We start from the raw sequence: 18,275 nt of genomic DNA, 5'->3' as shown, positions 1-18,275 counted from the left end.
AAACATCTGTATACACATACCCAATTTTATATTAGGAGTTTTGATAGTGTTGCAACTGGCTCCTCTGGAATAGACTGAGGAAGAAGCAAAAACATGTTCACCAAATTTTGATAGGAATCGTATGATTTAGAATTTATCTCTCATCCTAACCCTGAGAATATGTACCAACATTTTTTATCCTTCAAATTGATTGATTATTTAAGACATTTATGTGACACTTTTGAGGTGGACCTCACAAAGGAGTTTACATAAAATTACTAAAAACAATAAGCCTCAATACAAATTATACAATAAAGTAGAAAAGACAAACTACTGCTTGTCTTGAAAAATGGTTTCTGCTTCTTCTTTCTTCCCCTCAGGGCACCATGGTTCCTCAGAAGCCCCTGTTGTGGCAATAGGGGGATGGAGGGCTCAACATACTTGTACATCACTATTATTCCCATTTTAAGAGATGTGCTTGGGAGGATGTGCAACAATAAATTAATTATAGTCTATAATTGAGCTGGGTCTCTTAAATGTGTATATCAGAAGGTCAGTGACCATGTTGAACCAGCCACAGAGGCCACTTGAAAATGCTTCATGTAGTCGCTGTTACTATGTGTCAAGTTGTTTATGTGCAGTGGTTCATCATGGCACTGGGCTGTTTTTACTTCGCTACCACAAATGTCCTCCTTTCAAATGCTCTCTTCTCAAAATCTGTAATGGTCCAAAAAATCATCCAGTTCATATAGGAAGCTGTTGTACACCAAGTGCTCACCATGAGAAATGTTTCAACACATACATGCACACATGTAATTTATAAAATTTAATATGGCTACCATGTTCTATATACTGACCCAAATGGTCAATCCACTAAACCACGCAGGACTTTAAAATAAATGATGTCTAATATTATTGCCGTTCTAGCATTTCATATCCTACAGAACTTTTCTCAAGACCTACTAAAAGTCTTTGGTCAAAACGGGACAATTATAATGACGTGTGGGTTCAAATCACATATTCATGATTCAGAAATTCAGAAATCAAGTCTCTAATCTGAATGACTCTGCTGAATGTGTGTCTAGTCTTGTATACGTTCTATTGTGAGGCAACTATAAAGACATCATGTTCTTTCCACTTCTTTCAAGATCACATTCTATTAAACAGGAAGTTGAGGTAAGTTTCTATCCCTGGGGAGAAGCAGTAAGTCACCTTTCAAGCTGTCAAACAGAAGCATTTGAAATTAATAACCGCAGCAAAGAAGCCACTGAAAAACAGCTACGGTTCCCGTTCAAGCCTGCTCTCGTGACCTAGTTGTAATATTCAAGTGCTAGGCATTAGTCAACAAGAGATCAGGTTTACTCAATATTTGACAAATAAATCATTTCACAATGAAGGGCACACAGCTAGGAAATCGAATAGGTTTTATTCACTGTCCAATGTTTGGTATATAATTATATGATATATTGTTGCCATTCAATTGGCAATGAATGAATTTGTGAGATTCTTTCCCAAGACTTCTGGAAAGAAAAAGACCACCCCAAGTTGTTCTGAATTATGTCTACATAAATCAGTCTAAGAACAAGTGTGAGTACAATTTGTACCAATGCATAGATTGTTGCCTTTTAAATATACCAAAAAGATGTAAGCTCACAGAGCCCCTTATATTTTCCAAAGCAGACATATGGTTGACGCATACAGCTGGAAAGAATTGAAACTACTTAAAAATATTTGCATCTCTCACTAAAGAAGTATATTTAAAATTGCTTCAACCCTAGGATCAAGATGTTAATGGAAGGAAGGACCATTTCTGGTCCCCTTTTCTGCCTGTACTCCTAAAAACTCTCTCGGGGGAGCCCATGGCCCCTCCTGAACAATTTGGGATGGAGCAAGGGACTGCTTGGGCAGGGACGGGGGGAACCACCTGAAATTGTGTGGAGGTCCACATTGGAAGATGGAGCAGGTGATTGAACCCCACAGGCCCACTGCATTGGGCCTGCATTTTGCATTGTCTTTAATGCAGGGGTGATGAACTTCTTTCAGCTGGAAAGCCAAGTTCAATTTCAGAGAAGATCTCAGGGACTGCACTCCAGTGTGGATTGGGACCCAAAGGCAAATGAGGTGGGATCAAAAATACTCCAAATACCAGCATTTTTTAGCTTAAAGCTTGGACTCGATGGCCTTATAGGCCCCTTCCAGCTCAACTATTCTATGATCCTACTTCTGGTAACTAAGGCTTAGGAGAGGCATTTCAGCCTTTAAGAATGGGGGTAGGATAGACAATAGCTGGAAAACCACCAAACAATCAGGTGTTGGGGAAGAAGAGTGTATGGTCAGAAGAAGAGGACATGGCCTTCTGGGGAATCCTGGAGGGCTGAATTGGGACTTCAGGTGGGCCATATTTGGCCCTAGCATTAGGTTCTTCCATGGAATCCTTTCATTAAATTGTATTTGATCCTATGTAATTTTGTGGATGACATAACATTGCATCTAGTATTATGACATCACTCGTGTGCGTTGCCATAACCAAGCGCTGTCTGGGCAAAGAAAAAGGTAAGTTGTTCTGAAAAGCAGCAATAATAACAGCAAGGAGAATACCAACAACAGCGGAAAGTCAGATAAATACATGCTCACCTGACTATATTGCAAAAAATATTTAAAGCAAAATTTGGAATTGGAGAATATTAAGCATAGTCTTTAACTTTTTCTTTTCTTTGAAAGCCTATTTATAAAGGGGCAAGTTAGCTCCACACATAAGAAGACAGCATCAATATGCCATATGCATGAGCTACTGTGAAGTATGACCCTGGACATAGGCACCATGTTTAGAAGGGTAATATTCTCACATACTAGAAAAGGTTTCCTAATAGACCTATTCATCACAAAATGCATGCAGTTGAACAGAGTGCATGCAACTGAATCTGCCTCCAAGACAGGTTCCTCCAAATTGAAACTATTTTTTTCTGTTTCTCTTTCTTTTCTTTTTGCTGTGTTTTTCTTGCTGTAAGCCAGTTGGTAGATTCCTTTTCCATTACCACATTTTAGCACTCAGAGAGTTCCATCACACCTACTTCCCCTGCCCTGGTTTGAGTCTGTGATTTCCCCCCTCCATTTCCTTAGCGAGTCTAGCGCTGGGCACTTTCACATTTGTGTATTGTTGCGCTATTTCAGCTCATGTATCTTTTCAACTATATTGCTACTATGTCAGTGAAATCTCCTCCTTCCCCCTGCAGTTATTATATTTCCTTTTTTATTTCTAGGCGAATACAATAGTATGGCAGCCTGAAACTGTGCAGTTACTGCACCCAATCAGAGCTTCTAATGTCTCCAAAATTATCCAACAGTTTTTCAGGCAACAATGCTCTCTCTGTGTGTGTGCGTCTTTCTTAATTGAACATCTCCATATTTGGAAGAGGCTGAGTGGGGTGAGGAATAGCTTTGATATTTATTTATTTATTTATTTTTATTTTATTACATTTATATACCGGCTCATAGCTGAAGCTCTCTGGGCGGTTTACATCTGTGATGATTGACATCTGTGACTAACCAAAATGCTTACATCTGCATAATTTTTAAGATAAAGAGATGAAACTTGACACTATACCTCTTAAAGAGGGCTTTAGTCATGCCAAGTTTGAATCAGACCTGTTCATGCCTTGATTATTAAGAATTTAAAAATTCTTAATTTTTTAATTTCTTAATTAACCCAAATGCTTACATCTGTATAATTTCTAAAGATGAAGAGATGAAACTTGGCACAGTGATAGCACTTAAGGAGGACTTTAGCCATGCCAAGTTTGAATCCAATCTGTTCATGCCTTGATTTTTAGGATTTTTAAAAATCCCCCCAAAACCGTTCTCCTGATACTCTACCAATGTGAAATTCCACCTGTTTTCATTTGTGGAGGATCTGTTTTCCTTTACTTTGATAATTCAAAGTTGTGCATCTCCAGTTCGTAAAAATAGAAATCTGCTGGGGTCCTCAGGAAACCACCAGATCTCTATTTTATGAACATAACATTGATCGATTTTATTTCTTCCCTGCCTGAAGCCTGCCTGTTCCTCTGCAATAATATTATTGTATTCCACCCAATCCTCCAATTTAAACCATAAGTACTGTGCATACAATTTAGCTGTAACATCCAATAGACTTATAGGTCTATAATTACTTGGGTCACTTTTTCCCCTTTCCTATAAATTGGTACTATTATACTTGTCTCCCAACCTTTAAGCTTACGAGTTATATTTATATGTGAGAACAGCTTAGCAAGCATAGGGAGCCACCAGTAGATGTTATCAAGAAGCAATTCTGGTAGTAATTTGTCTTCCTCTGGAGCTTTATTATGCTTCAATAAATTAATTAGTGTTTTAACCTCTGAAAGTGTTACCACTGGCCACGGCTTGGTTTCACTCAATTCTGGAAATCTAATATAGAGACAAACATCATAAACATCAGAGAGCCAGTTTGGTGTAGTGGCTAAGGTGTTGAGTCAGGAGATCCAGGTTCTAGTCCCCACTCGGCCATAGAAACCCACTGGGTGACTTTGGGCCAGTCACATACTCTCAGCCCAACCTACCTCACAGGGTTGTTGTTGTGAGGATAACATGGACAGGAGGAGGATTATGTATGCCGCCTTGGGTTCTTTGGAGGAAAAAAGACAGGATATAAATGTAATAAATAAATAAATGTAATAAATAAATAAATATTACAAAATTTTGAATTGAAAGCCTGGGTAAAACTATCTTAAAACTCAGTTATAAGCATCAACCCCAACTTTGTAAACTACTTCCTTTTGAGCATCATCAGGCGGGGTGGTGGTGGATTACATTTCCCTATCATCGCTATGGCTTCTTGCTGCTGTCCCACAATAGCGATGATTTCTGCCATTTTTATTGCACAGCTTTTCCCGCACACAGCAGGAAATGGTGGCAAGTCTCACTTTAAAAAAAAAGTTGGATTTACTGGGGTCTATTTTGTCATGGAAAAAAGACCAGAAAGGTTGGGAGACATGCGGGAGGCAGACGGTGTCATCAAGAGGATGCACAAAAAAACGTGAGTGGGCAGTAATGAGCTTTCGATAAAAACCTCATCTGACAACACCCTTTATCTGTCCTGAATCTCTCACCAATCAGCTTCATGGCATGATCCTGGGTTCTAGTATTATGGGAGAGGGAGAAAGATGTCTCCTTATCCCCATTCATTACAACATGCATAATTTTGTGCATCTCTATCATGTCTCCCCTCAGCCTTCTTTTTTATGTTCTTATATTGTATTTTTAGGGTTTAAATAGTTTATAAGCCACCCATAGAGCTTTGGCTGTTGGGTGGTATAGAAATGGAATGAATGAATGAGGACAGTAAAGACAAAGTGCTAAAGGCAATGCTGGCTGTAGATTTCTATAGGTCTCCTATAATGTAATCCTATGCAGGTCTACTCAGAAGTAAGTAGGTAAGAATCTATAGAATTGCAGCCCTAGTCTTCCACAAACAAAATAGACCAGGATCATAATAACTATATCAAAATTACCACTCAAGATGGACAGGATCAGAGACAAAAGCCCCCAGGTATTAACTTGCATAAACATGAGTTTGTCCCAAATATAAAGTGTAATTAAATCATTCCAACCATCCTTAGACCATGCAATGAGCATTGGGTTGGTACCAGAGTTACACAGTGGCCCTGTTCAGAAGACACCTTAAACCACAGCTTTAACCATGGTGAATAAGGCAGAGGGGCCAGTGTGCATGGGGCCAGTGTGGAACTCTACAAACTGGATGCTCCTGCAGGCAGAAGGGGAAGCGTTGCTGTTGTTGTTGTTGTTGTTAATTTCCCATTACCCTGCAGCCCATATGACCCCAAAAATCTGCTCCAAAAGGTCAGGGAAACTTCCGGTCTGCATTGGGTAGAGGAAATAAGCAACAATTGCTGTGCATTCCTCCAGCGGGAAGAGTCCACTGGATCGTGGTCCCCTCTATGAATGGAAGGAACCCCTCTGTTCATGGAGGGATAGGTCTGGTTCTAACCCACTTAACCTAGCATTGTGTAATGAGTACAAAGTGTGTTCTCATTTTGGCCCCATACACTATCTAACTGGAGAGTAGAAAGAGATGGTCAAATAAATGAAAGTAAGATTTTGCTGCAACTAAGAAGGATTTTTCTAATACTGCATTTCCAGCACATCTAACATTTTTCAGGTTAATTGGGGTGATTTCTTTCACAATTCCCAACGCATTCCCCTGCCACTTCCACAGCATAATAAAAAGAGGAATCCCAAAGATCTGTGTTTCCAGTGTCTTTCCTATCAGCAACTCCCGTACAAATTAAGCAAAATTAGGTACAAGATGTTCTTTCAGCAAAGAATCAGATTAAGCCAGAGGCAAAGAGGAGGGGAAATGAATGGAAAGTAGTCAAGAAAAAAGAGAGGAAGAGAATGAGAGACAGACAGACACAAAGATTAAATTTAAAGACCAAAGGTATAGCTGTGGAGCAATATGAACCACTTGGGCCTGAACAATGTGGAACACATATGTTGCAGGGGGAAACCGCAAAACAGTTTTGGGATGCGAGGCCAACAAGGTTTTAGGTTTGGTGGGTTTTTTTTGTTTTTCCCCCCAGAAAAACATACTCGAGTTTTTTCCCCTCCTTCTGTAAATTCTTCATAAGCTATTGAACCATCAGACAAAAGCAACAGGGACACTTTCAGATGACTCACAGATTGACATTTCTAACACATGAATCAGCTATCTCTTACTGGAATAAGTATTGATTCTGTGCCTACTTGGGTTTTAGGAAGCCACTTACAATTCATTGGAGAAGCTAACATTTCCATATTTACTGGTCATCATGGTCTTTTTCCTGGAAAAAACAAAATCTCCCATTTAAGGTTCTGATTAAGTCAAAGAATGGAGAAGCTCCTTGGTTCTGTTCCCTTGACATCAGCTGATCTAGCCACATTCTTCAGATTCAGCAACCATTTGTAGAAAAAGCACGTCATATTTGTATTTTCTCATGACTGGCTCTATAACAAGTTCTTGCACATTCTTTCCAATAGGTTATTATCAATCTCTCTGGGACCAGATGTATTTGTTCTCTCCACATTTGAGTAAGGCTTGGTTGGAACATGGGCTGATGGTTACAAAATCACTATTTTAATAAAACATCTGAGAAATTGTGTTTGCCTTTAGCTTTTTTTTCATGAATTTGTCAACTGCCTTGATCTTGTTTGTTTCAAATGAACATTCAAAAGTGTCTGTTGCATGGTATGTTCTGGGGTGTGTTTACCGTTATATGTTATACAGGCCTGGTTCACACATCATACTAATCCATCATTTAGGTTTTGGCACCAAAGACATTTCTTCTCTTGCAGGCATTTTAGAAACCTAGCTCTGGGTTATTTTGGCTGTTTATTGTTTATAATATTATATTATATTCTTTTAAATATTTGCATTGTGTTTTTGATTTTTAACTGTGTTTTAAAATGGCATTTTAGTTTGTTAACTGGTTGTAATCTGCTCAGAGAACATTAGTTGTTGGCTGGATTAGAAATGTACTAAATAAAAAATAAATAAATAAATTCAACCCAATGGTGCAGAACCTCAGGCCTTGGAGCCAAAATTGGCCCTCCTGGGGGTCAAATTTAGCCCTCCGGTATTCCCGATATGGCCATGCCCCTTCCCTCCTGACCACTGATTGTTGGGTTACTGTGCCAGAACTTTTCTCTCTCTGGAACTCTGTTTGTGCTCAGAAACAAACACACATCACGCAGGTCTTACACAGCAGAGCTGGTTTATTTCCTTCAGGCTTCTGTGCAGTTCAATTCAGATCAGTTCAGATCAGCACACTGAGGCATACACAGAGAGCAGTGATCATAGAGCAGTGATCAGTAAGCAGTGATCAGTTCCATTTTACACAAGTGAGAAACTATATACACATCTTACACAATTCTTATCTACATTACATACAGCTGTGATGAGGCTAACTTAGAATCTTGGCAAGGTTCCCAGAACAGCCTCTATCTCAAGGTAATTGCCCACAGATACTTTCTCTGTTTAACCCTGAGATAGCCATACACACACAATTTTAATGACTTAGCAAGTATTTCTTTTCATATACTTAACAGTCCTCCTCTTGCGCATGTTGTTTAAATTGTGTTACAATCTGAGACCTAGCTTTAAAGGATCTCTTTTTGTTTTACCATTGAACGTTCCACCTGTCCTTCCTCATTTTGTTTTACTTTGAATACCCATTTACTGTTAATGGCTTTACGACCTTCAGGTAAAGGTACTAGCTCCCACGTTTCATTTTTTTCCATTGCTCTGATTTCCTCTGACATTGCTTCATGCCAGCCCTGAGCTTCTGTAGGTTCCATTTCCTGAATTTCCTCAAATGAAGTAGGTTCATAGGCTATTAGTAAAGCTCTATGAGAAACCTGTTTGCTTTGGTATTCATCTGAGTAACGAATTGGAGCTTTGCGTTCCCTTTCTGATCGTCTTGGCATAGTTACAGGCATAGTTTCCTCCTCTACAGTTTCTTCCCCCTCCCTCTCTTGCTGAGATTGTTCAGGAATTTCTTCTGTTTCTACAGCTTTCTGTTCTACAGGCAAACTTACATACTGTTTTGTTTCCTGCATTTGTTCATGAAAAACTACATCTCTGCTCACAATTACACTTTTGTGATATGGAGACCACAAACGATAGCCTTTTGTTTGTGTATCATATCCCAACAGTTTACATTCCAAACCTCTCTGAGCTAGTTTTCCTGGTCTGTTTTCTTTCTGAACATGAGCAAAACATTTACTTCCAAAAACCCTTATATGTGACACTCTAGGTTTTCTGTTGTAAAACATTTCATATGGGGTTTTTTCATGTACAGAGTGGTAAAGCCTGTTTAACAAATAATTTGAGGTGGACAAAGCTTCTGCCCAGAACAGGTTAGATAATCCTGACTCTTTCAATAGAGCTCTTAACATGTTCTGCAAGGTTCTGTTTTTCCTTTCTGCAACTCCATTTTGAAATGGTGAATATGGAGCAGTAAGGTCATGTTGTATACCCTCATCACTGAGGAATTTTTTAAATTGGTTGCTAAGAAATTCACCTCCCCGGTCCGTTCTTAGATTAGCTATAGGTTCTTTAAATCTATTTTTACTCCACTTAACAAAGGCTTTGAACTTTCCAAAAGTTTCACTCTTCTGTTTTAACACATACACAAATCCAAATCTACTGTAATCATCAACAATAGACAAGAAAAATCTGTTTCCTCCTTGACTTGTCTCAAAAGGACCTGCAAGATCTGCATGAATTAATTCAAAAATTCTTTTTGTTGTTCTCTCACTTTGTTTTGGAATGTTTGACTTATGACACTTGGTTTCACTGCATACATTACATTCTAGATAGTTAGAACATGGTTTGATTTTCACCCCTTCACACAATTCTGGAATCTTAGAAATTGTTTTATAGTTAGCATGACCAAACCTTTTATGAGTTAAATGGATACACTCTTGGTGTGGTTTGCAATTGGCTATTGTTTTTGTTGTGACTTTGCTGGCTACAACTTCATTTTCTGTACAAGTATTAATCACATACAAAGATTCTTTCATTATTCCCTGCACACACACCTTGTTTCCCTGTTTTATAGTACAATTTTCTTCAGTAAAACAAACCTCATATCCCATTTCTGTTAACTGAAACACACTTAGAAGGTTTGTTTCTAATTCTGGTACATATAAAACACTTTGTAGTTCAACTCCCAGACAATCAAAATATACATTACCCACACCACAAATCTGGATTTTTGTTCCATTTGCAAGGGTAACACACTTTTGCTCTGAAGTAGAAGTTTCCAAGGTTACAAATGAAAGTTTGTCTTTTGCCATACTTATTGAAGCCCCAGAGTCCAAAAACCAAGGATTCATTGTCTCTTTGATTCTTGCTAGAAGACACTTCTTTGTTGATTCAGCTTCATTCATGTTGTTTTCTTCTCTCCACTTTGCTGTCAACAGCTTTTTCTTCTTGTTGTTGCAATCCCGCCTTAAGTGTTCTGTGGAACCACAATTAAAGCATTTCCTTGCCTTTAATGCAGCCACCACATCAGAAGATTTATGGCTTTGTTGAAATTCAGCCACAGGAAGTTTAAGGCTCTGTTGTTTTGAAGCTTGTCTTCTTTCATAGGTTTCCAGTAGTTTTCCAGCTACATACTCGAGGGTTAAATTTTTCTCCTCTTGACTTTCCATCATGGTGACAACCGCGTCGTACGATGAATCAAGACTTGACAAAATCACATAGACTTGGTGTATAGTTGTAAACTCCATCCCTCGTGCCCTGAGTTGATTGAAGATTTCTCTCATGCTTTTCAAATGGTTTGACATAGACTCCCCTGGTTTCAGCTTCATTCCATACAGCTTCCGGGTTAGAATTACTTTACTGCCCGCTGTTTCTCTTTGATATACAGCTTGTAGCGCATTCCAGCACTCTTTTGATGTATTCAAAAACTGAATGAAGGAAATTTGAGAGTCTTCCACAGCTAATGCAATAACTGCCATTGCTTTTGCATCGTCCTTAAACCATTTAGCATTCTGTGGATCTGCTCTATCTGGTGGATCCTCTGTGACTACATACCACAGTTCAGCCTGAATCAGATACATTTGCATTTTGTAAGACCATAATGCATAGTTAGAGTCATTCAGCTTTTCTAACAATTGATGTAAACCAGACATATTAGCTCCTGCCATTTCCTCTGCTTTAGGAATTGGTATCTCACCGTCCTTCTGCTCAGAGTCCTCCTCAGAGTCAGCCGACTGAGATTATTCCTCACTTTGCAGCACTGGCTTTAGCTTGATGTCTTCCTCCATCAACAGTCTTCTGTTTTAGCAGACTCCTGGTTCTGATACTGCACCGTTCCCACCAAGTTCTGGTTCTTCTGCCTGGATTAGGCTGGCGTAGGCTGGTCTAGGCTAGACTGGGCCCATAACCTTTGTTGGGTTATTGTGCCAGAACTTTTCTCTCTCTGGAACTCTGTTTGTGCTCAGAAACAAACACACATCACGCAGGTCTTACACAGCAGAGCTGGTTTATTTCCTTCAGGCTTCTGTGCAGTTCAATTCAGATCAGTTCAGATCAGCACACTGAGGCATACACAGAGAGCAGTGATCATAGAGCAGTGATCAGTAAGCAGTGATCAGTTCCATTTTACACAAGTGAGAAACTATATACACATCTTACACAATTCTTATCTACATTACATACAGCTGTGATGAGGCTAACTTAGAATCTTGGCAAGGTTCCCAGAACAGCCTCTATCTCAAGGTAATTGCCCACAGATACTTTCTCTGTTTAACCCTGAGATAGCCATACACACACAATTTTAATGACTTAGCAAGTATTTCTTTTCATATACTTAACACTGATTGCTTTATGTTTTCCCAGTTTTTGTGCAGTTCCTCCCTCCCCCCCATTCTAAATTGCTCAAATGCTGTTCCTTAGGCTTAGTTCCTGTGGTAAGAGCTTTAAACTAAAATATGCTGCCATTTTGGGGTATTATTCTGCCTTTGGCCAGTTAAAATACAGGAGCTATACTAGAGTGACCAGATTTAAAAGAGGGCAGGGCACCTGCAGCGTTAACTGTTGTGATGAAGAGGAATTTCCACCAGGTTCTCCATATACAAATGACTCCTGCTGAAATTCTCTTTTCAATACAACTTTTAAAGATACAGGAGCCCTGTCCTCCTTTGAATATGGTCACCCTAACATAGAGCAGCTGTTTGTTTTTACCACTTTTGTGTGCCATCTCCATTGCCTGGCAAAACAACCCATGGTTCTGAGTTTGCACATCCATCAGATATCCTGGCCCCAAACTATTCAGGATTGTGTAGGTCAAAACCAGCACCTTAAGTTGTGCCTGGAAACAAACTGAAAACCAGTGAAGTTGGTTATGGACTGGCCTATAAAATGCACTCCTGACTAAAGTCTAGGAACTGAATTTTCACTTGCTACAATTTTCAAACTCTTCAATTTTTTGAACTTCGTTACCACACTTGGAAAAGGCAATATAGTTAGGAACCTCCTTTGCTATGTTACGTGAAATGAATTTAATTCTCTCTTTCTTTTTTCTCTGTCTCTTACAGACACAGAGAGTCCCCTCCCCCAGGAGAACATGGTTATGTGGAAATGCATAGGGCTGGCTTTCATTACATCAATAGCAAATCTCAATTTAGAGGGAAATGGAAAGGGGGGGGGAGAGATTCCTTCCAGACTCACTAGGTGGCACTCTTCACAGGGCTGGGAAAGACTGCAAAGTTTTACACATGAGGGAAATCCTTAACAAACCAAGAGGCAGACATGAGTCTTAGCCTAACAATTTTTATATTATAGCGAATAGCTCAGGTTTCCAATATAAATCCCAACACTGGGAACGAACGCCACACAGATACTGTGCTTCCATCAGCAACTTTCAAGTTTCTGCAGTCTTCCAAATGAGCACTCTCCTTAAAAGACTGTCAAAAATTCCCCTGCCCCCCGCTGTGCCCTCACCAAGGAAACTTTAAAGCTGCTTCTTTCAGGCTTCTGGCTGTTTCTCAAAATATCTCCAAAGTTACTTAAAATATTTTAATAGCATGGAAGTGCCTGCCCACTGTGCGACATGCCTTGACCCTGAATGGTACACATCGTATCTCCAAACCTCCTTAGAGTCTGCCAGGGCAGCAAAGTAACCTTCACGTTCCATTGTCATGACAGGGTATTATTGGCCTGAATAAACCTTGACCCAGGTCTTTCTTGAACTCTAGAAGATTTAGGTAGGTGGGAAAAGGATCAAAAGCGTTGATGCTCTTCCAAGAGTTGTGAAGGAGGAAGCTGCTGCAGTAGCAGGACTCTCTTCCTTATATGGAGTCATCTATTCATACACAAAAAACTCTGAAGTCTGAAGGGGGAAATGGATGGGTGATCTATACGTCTAGATAAGCAATCATTGACTGCCCACATCTGAGCAGAAGGGGGCGGGTTGTCTTTGGCCATGCTGTGGAGTCATTCCCATGCTCAGCATGCAATGGAGGGCAATGTGAGGGTGGAAGTACCACATCTATGAATTGCCTCATGGGCATCTTCTCTGCTGCCCTCAGCTTGGCAGCTCATATGCCTCCTTGGAATATAAAGTCGCACAGTGGCAGAAGAGGAAGCCACAGCACTTTCATCATCTGATCATTCTCCAGGGATGACCCTACCATTAGGCAGAATGAAGCAGCCTTCTCAGGCAGCAAAGTCTCTGGTGGGACGGGGAGCAGCCAGGCAGAGCAGTGACTATGTGACATCAAGGTTTTGGGAAGAGAGAGCAAAGAATTCATTCAGCTTCTCTGCAATTTCCCTGTCCTCCTTTAGTATTATCTAACTCCATTGTCATCCAGTGGTCCAACTGCTTCCTTAGCTGGTTTCCTGCTTCTGATATATTTAAAGAATTCTTTATTGTTGGCCTTGATATTGTTAGCGATGTGCTTTTCAAAATGCTTCTTTGCATCTCTGTTTCATTGCATCTCCTTTGTACAAGCTTGCGCTCCCTTTTATTTTCCTCAAGATTTCCATTTTTTGAAGGAAGCCCTCTTTTCTACAGTACTTCTTTGACACTGCTTGTTAACCATGCTGGTGACCTCTTAGACTTGGTGGTACCTGTGGAATACATTTTAGTCGAGCTTCTAGTATTGTGCTTTTGAGTAAGCACAATACTAGAAGTAAGCACTTTGCAAGGATTTAAACCTCTTGGTTCCCCCTTTCAACTCTCTTTTCACTAGTTCCTTCATTTTAGAGAAATCTCCTCTTTTGAAGTCAAATGTGATTGTGTTGGATTTCCTGAGCAATTTCCCACTTAAGTATACATTGAATCTGATAGCACTGTGGACACTGTTACCAGTTGGTTCGACAATATTGACATCTTGTATTAGGTCCTGGGCAGCGGAATTATTATTATATCATAAAAACACTACATTAATGAAACATATGGTGCAATCCTATGCATATGGACACAAAAATAAATCCCACTGAATTCAGTGAGGCATACTTCCATGTACATGGGCATAGTATACCATTGATCCTATATCTATTAAGGAATACCAACAATATTAAACATCAGATTTACAGCAAAATATTTGTGTTCATTGTTATGATGTGTAGGCTCCATTTAGAACTTCTTCAGATCCTTGCATTGACCCTACAGTCCTCAGCCCAGACACACATCCATGATAGTAGCGAATAGGGACTGTGCATTCATAGCCAGCCATGCCAGTCCTGGTAAATGCCCAGCACCTACCATGTACAGCTGAAATATAGCACTTCTAGGGGCAAGTCCCAATGCAAGCGAAACCAGCATTTTTGCTTGTGTTGGGGATTGCCCCCAGAAGCACTATATCATGGATGCATGCAGACCGGGGCCCAGCAGGCTAGCCACATGTGCACAGCCCCTATTAGATACTAGCCCATATCCCCATATTTGTTGTATGGACAGGATTGTATATTCTCTGGAAAGGCAACCATTAAAATATTTCAGAAAGAGGACATTGTAATTTGCAGAGGATCTTCAGCCTCTTACTGGTTGTTCATTATTCACAAAATGGAAGTCAGAGAATAAAGAGCAATTGTTGTTGTTTATTCGTTCCGTCGCTTCTGACTCTTCGTGACTTCATGGACCAGCCCACGCCAGAGCTTTCTGTCGGCTGTCGCCACCCCTAGCTCCCCCAAGGTCAAGTCTGTCACCTCCAGAATATCATCCATCCATCTTGCCGTTGGTCGGCCCCTCTTCCTTTTGCCTTCCACTTTCCCTAGCATCAGCCTCTTCTCCAGGGTATCCTGCCAAAGTACTTCAGTTTTGCCTTTAATACCATTCCCTCAAGTGAGCAGTCTGGCTTTATTTCCTGGAGTATGGACTGGTTTGATCTTTTTGCAGTCCAAGGCACTCTCAGAATTTTCCTCCAACACCACAGTTCAAAAGCATCTATCTTCCTTCGTTCAGCTTTCCTTATGGTCCAGCTCTCGCAGCCATAGGTTACTACGGGGAATACCATTGCTTTAACTATGCGGACCTTTGTTGTCAGTGTGGTGTCTCTGCTCTTAACTATTTTATCGAGATTTGTCATTGCCCTCCTCCCAAGAAGTAAACGTCTTCTGATTTCCTGGCTGCAGTCAGCGTCTGCAGTAATCTTTGCGCCCAGAAATACAAAGTCTGTCACTGCCTCCACATTTTCTCCCTCTATTTGCCAGTTATCAATCAAGCTGGTTGCCATAATCTTGGTTCTTTTGAGGTTTAACTGCAACCCAGCTTTTGCACTTTCTTCTTTCACCTTTGTCATAAGGCTCCTCAGCTCCTCCTCGCTTTCAGCCATCAAAGTGGTGTCATCTGCATATCTTAAAATTCTATGCCGATGCAGGTGTGTATTTCCATCAGCTTGCTCTCTGTGAGTGCACCCATGGAATAAAATTGGGGTGGGGGAAAGAGGGAAGAGAGTAGAATACATTGATTGACACTTCTATTTATTTATTTATTTTATTTAGAATTCTTTTTAGGTAGAACCCTCTCAAAGTGGCATACAAGATTTAAGAAAATACAAAAATATACAAATACCAATAGTCAATACATAAATATACAATATAAGTCTACAAAAACCACTATAAAAACAGATAGCACCAATAAAATATACAGCCCATAGTCTATGGAAAGGCCAGTGAAAATTGGTTGGTCTTCAAAGCCTTCCTTAAAGAGCTCCAAAGAACAGGCCTGACAAATCCCTTATGGAAGCTGTTCACAGAAGTGTGGAGCCACCACTGAAAAGGCCCTTAGAAATCCGGAAGACATTTCCCTTGGAAAATGTTTTTCTCTGTGTGTAGAATATTTGGCAGCTTGTTATTTGTCAATGGGTGTTTTTAGAGGTATTCCAGAGCTTGTAACTACGTGAACTTCATTAACGTTCAGGAGGACTCCACTGACGCATGCACTTTCCCCACTTTCAGTAATGACCAAGGTCTGCATTTTCAGATATATAGCTACACACATATAGCATTTTAAGAAGAGCAAGAGATGGGAGAAAATAAGCATCAAGAAAAATGAATTTAAGGAAAAAGGGAAGCCATTTACAGCTACTGACAACTTGGTGAGATTAGCCGATCCTCAATGAGTGAGAAATTATTTCAAAGATTATCATAATGAAAAGAAGCTGTGACGGATCAGCCTTGGGTGTAGTTAAACAAAGACCTGCATGTTCACATTCAGCTCAGTGCTCTTTCCTTCATAATCCAGCCCCTCAATTCTGTTTAAACCATTTAGATACAACATCTGCCTTTGCCTGTCTTGTAACTTCTTGGAGTCCTTTAATAAAGTTACTCTAACAAGCTTTTGAAAACATTGGCAATTTGGCAATAGTTCTTCTCACTGGCTACAAATTAACCCTCAGTCCATTGTTGCCAACATCTTCTGCAAGTCTTTCGACATCTCCTTCCTCCTCCTTTCCAACTACCTTGCAACTGCTGCCTGTAAATGTTTGATCATCTCCAAGGAGACTGTCAGTGGTCTTAAGCAAACAATGAGATTTATCTGTTCCCAAAGTCTGCAGGCAGTCTACCAGTGCAAATCGCAGTGAGGGCTAAAATATAAGATATGTCAAATCCATAGTGTGCCGCTCAGCCCCTCGTTCTTCCCCCCCCCCTTACTAGTAAGCCTGTGGGGCCCTGATCCAGAGCCACACCTAGCTGGATTTAACACTATGGGCATGGCTAGGTGGGGCAATATCCCAGGGATCGTCCTGGGATCATCCCTGTGCATCCACATGATGCACAGGGAATCTTGGGAGCAGGGAGGGATGATCCCTCCTTTTCCCTGGGATATGGCCCTACACTTTAATCCCGGTTCTTCTCATGGCCCCGGGATGATCTCAAGACCATGGGAGTTGTGGTAAAATCCAGATGAAAGGATGAATGGAATGAATGGAAACTGCAGGGAAGCAGATTAGGAGAAACTTCCTCACAGTGAGAGCCAATGGAGGATGGCAGTAGCTCCAATTTTGTTGGGGCTCTAATCCATCCTGGGCTTCAGTCAAAACCAGCCAGAAACCATATCCTCAAAATGGGTTCAGCACGTTGGACAGCTCCTTTAGAATTCTGGCTGAAACCCAGAATGGATCTATAGCTCGACCAAAATTGGAGCCACCAGCCTCCAATGCTCACAGTGAGAGCCCTTCAATATTTATTTATTTATTGCATTTTTATAAGGCCCAATAGCCGAAGCTCTCTGGGTGGTTCACAAAAATTAAAATCATGAAGAGCATAAAAACAACCAACACTCTAAAAACACAAATACAAAATACAATATAAAAAGCACAACCAGGATAAAACCACACAGCAAAAATTGATATAGGTTAAAATATGGAATTAAAACAGCAAAGTTTAAAATTTAAGTTAATAGATGTTAAAATACTGAGAAAATAAAAAGGAGGAAAGCCCTCCTCCTAGTAGCCACCTGCCTCACTTCCTTTGGCAGGGGCTCACTCAATAGTGGAACAGACGGCCTCCAGAGGTAATGCACCCCCTCTAGTGGAGGTATTTGAGCAGAGATCTCTCTCAGGGATCCTGTAGTTGCACTGTCCTTTGCAAGTCCCACTTTGAGCTACACTCAATGACCTCCAGAGTCAACTCTATGGTTCTATTATACTCTTTCAAAAACCACGGGAGTCCTGAGTGTGATCTTGTGCTTTCATGCTTAGCTTGGCCCTAAGAAACTATATAAAAGATTCAAGCAGAACTTCATCATTTATGTGCAAGGAAAATGGACAGAAGCAAAGGAAGACCATCCTGTCATTGTGATGATGTCACAGGCACCATCTAATAGGGGAGGATCTCAACATTCACATTACCACATTCTACACAGCATTAACTCTCACAGCTAGGGTGAAAAAATCATCTTGTCCCAGCTAGGGTAAAAATCATCCCAACATCTAAATATTGTGGGTTGAGCAATGAAGAAAATCTCATCCCCCCTCCCCCCTCAACAAAACTACCATCTTGAAGGAATACACCTGGAGCTCCCAAGAACTACACAATTATTCCATAAAAAGGCATTGTCTTGTTGGGCAGTTAAATCAAACGTATGTTCTATTAAATATATCTCTTGATTGATTCACAGATGTGAGAAGCAAACATCTGGTTTTAGGTCTGAAAAGACCCATTATCTCTGTGAAAGGAAACTTTGCTCAATTTATATAAGTTCAAAGGCATATCAGCTCCTGAGCATTCAGAAATCAACTGCTTACATGAAGCAATTCAGATTTGG

The sequence above is a fragment of the Elgaria multicarinata genome, chromosome 4 (assembly GCF_023053635.1).
Source record: "Elgaria multicarinata webbii isolate HBS135686 ecotype San Diego chromosome 4, rElgMul1.1.pri, whole genome shotgun sequence".
Classification (NCBI taxonomy): domain Eukaryota; kingdom Metazoa; phylum Chordata; class Lepidosauria; order Squamata; family Anguidae; genus Elgaria; species Elgaria multicarinata.
The sequence above is the reverse complement of the archived record's forward strand: the minus strand, read 5'-3'. Positions refer to the sequence as shown.